The sequence below is a fragment of the Capra hircus genome, chromosome 10 (assembly GCF_001704415.2).
Source record: "Capra hircus breed San Clemente chromosome 10, ASM170441v1, whole genome shotgun sequence".
Taxonomy (NCBI): Eukaryota; Metazoa; Chordata; class Mammalia; order Artiodactyla; family Bovidae; genus Capra; species Capra hircus.
The window spans coordinates 97,017,243-97,019,918 of NC_030817.1; positions in this window are offsets into that span (position 1 = coordinate 97,017,243).

Below are 2,676 nucleotides of genomic sequence, written 5' to 3' on the forward strand. Positions count from 1 at the left end.
TCTGAATTTGTTAATAAGGAACTCATGATCTTAGCCACAGTCATCTCCTGGTCTTGTTTTTGTTGACTGTATAGAGCTTCTCCATCTTTGGCTGCAAAGAATATAATCAGTCTGATGTTGGTGTTGACCATCTGGTGATGTCCATGTGTAGAGTCTTCTCTTGTGTTATTGGAAGAGGGTGTTTGCTATGACCAGTGCATTTTCTTGGCAAAACTCTATTAGTCTTTGCCCTGCTTCATTCCTCATTCCAAGGCCAAATTTGCCTGTGACTCCAGGTGTTTCTTGACTTCCTACTTTTGCATTCCAGTCCCCTATAATGAAAAGGACATCTTTTTTGGGTGTTAGTTCTTTTAAAAGGTCTTGTAGGTCTTCATAGAACCGTTCAATTTCAGCTTCTTCAGCATTACTGGTTGGGGCATAGTCTTGGATTACCGTGATATTGAATGGTTTGCCTTGGAGACGAACAGAGATCATTCTGTCGTTTTTGAGATTGCATCCAAGTACTGCATTTTGGACTCTTTTGTTGACCATGATGGCTACTCCATTTCTTCTGAGGGATTCCTGCCCACAGTAGTAGATATAATGGTCATCTGAGTTAAATTCACCCATTCCAGTCCATTTTAGTTCGCTGATTCCTAGAATGTCGACATTCACTCTTGCCCTCTCTTGTTTGACCACTTCCTATTTTGCCTTGATTCATGGACCTGACATTCCAGGTTCCTATGCAATAATGCTCTTTACAGCATTGGACCTTGCTTCTATCACCAGTCACATCCACAGCTGGGTATTGTTTTTGCTTTGGCTCCATCCCTTCATTCTTTCTGGAGTTTTTTCTCCACTTATCTCCAGTAGCATATTGGGCACCTACTGACCTGGGGAGTTCCTCTTTCAGTATCCTATCATTTTGCCTTTTCATACTGTTCATGGGGTTCTCAAGGCAAGAATACTGAAATGGTTTGCCATTCCCTTCTCCAGTGGACCACATTCTGTCAGACCTCTCCACCATGACCTGCCCATCTTCTGTTGCCCCACGAGCATGGCTTGGTTTCATTGAGTTAGACAAGGCTGTGGTCCTAGTGTGATTAGATTGACTAGAGTTCTGTGAGTATGGTTTCAGTGTGTCTGCCCTCTGGTGCCCTCTCGCAACACCTACCATCTTACTTGGGTTTCTCTTAACTTGGGCGTCGGGTGTCTCTTCACGGCTGCTCCAGCAAAGCACAGGTGCTGCTTCTTTTCTTGGATGAGAGGTATCTCCTCATCGCCGCCCTTCCTGACTTTCAACGTGGGATGGCTCCTCTAGGCTCTCCTGCCCCTGTGGATACTAACACATATGTATGGAATTTAGAAAGATGGTAATGATAACCCTGTAGGTGAGACAGCAAAAGAGACACAGATGTATAGAACAGTCTTTTGGACTCTGTGGGAGAGGGAGAAGGTGGGATGACTTGGGAGAATGGCATTGAAACATGTATAATATGATATAAGAAACGAATCACCAGTCTAGGTTCAATGCAGGATACAGGATGCTTGGAGCTGGTGCACTGGGATGACCCAGAGAGATGGTACGGGGAGGGAGGTGAGAGGGGGGTTCAGGATTGGGAACACGTGTATACCCGTGGCAGATTCAAGTTGGCAAAACCAACACAGTATTGTAAAGTTAAAAAAAAAATTAAAACTAAACATCCCTGAAGTTCAGTAGTTTAGTCAGTTCAGGTCAGTCCCTCAGTTGTGTCTCACTCTTTGCGACCCCATGGACTGCAGCAGGCCAGGCCTCCCAGTCTATCACCAACTCCCGTAGCTTACTCAAGCTCATGTCAATTGAATTGGTGATGCCATCCAACCATCTCATCCTCTGTTGTCCCCTTCTCCTCCCACATTCTATCTTTCCCAGCACCAGGATCTTTTCCAATGAGTCAGTGCTTCGCATTAGGTGTCCAAAGTATTGGAGCTTCAGCATCAGTCCTTCCAATGAATATTCAGGACTGATTTCCTTAGGATAGACTGGTTGGATCTCCTGGCAGTCCAAGGGACTCTCATGAGTCTTCTCCAACACCACAGTTCAAAAGCATCAATTCTTCTGTGCTCAGCTTTCTTTATAGTCCAACTCTCACATCCATACATGACTACTGGAAAAACCATAGCCTTGACTAGATGGACCTTTGTTGGCAAAGGAATGTCTCTGCTTTTTAATATGCTGTTTAGGTTGGTCATAGCTTTTCTTACCAGGAGCAAGTGTTTTTTAATTTCATGGCTACAGTGATTTTGGAGCCCACCAAAATAAAATCAGCCACTGTTTCCATTGTTTCCCCATCTATTTACCATGAAGTGATAGGACCAGATGCCATGATCTTAGTTTTCTGAATGTTGAGTTTTAAGCCAATATTTTCACTCCTCTCTTTCACTTTCATCAAGCGGCTCTTTAGTTGCTCTTCGCTTTCTGCAATAAGGGTGGTGTCATCAGCATATCTGAAGTTATTGATATTTCTGCCTGTAATCTTGATTCCAGCTTGTGCTTCATCCAGCCCAGCATTTCTCATGGTGTACTCTGCATATAAGTTAAATAAACAGGGTGACAGTATACGTCCTTGATGTACTCCTTTCCCAGTTTCAAACCAGTCTGTTGTTCCATGTCTAGTTCTAAATGTTGCTTCTTGACCTGCATACAGATTTCTCAGG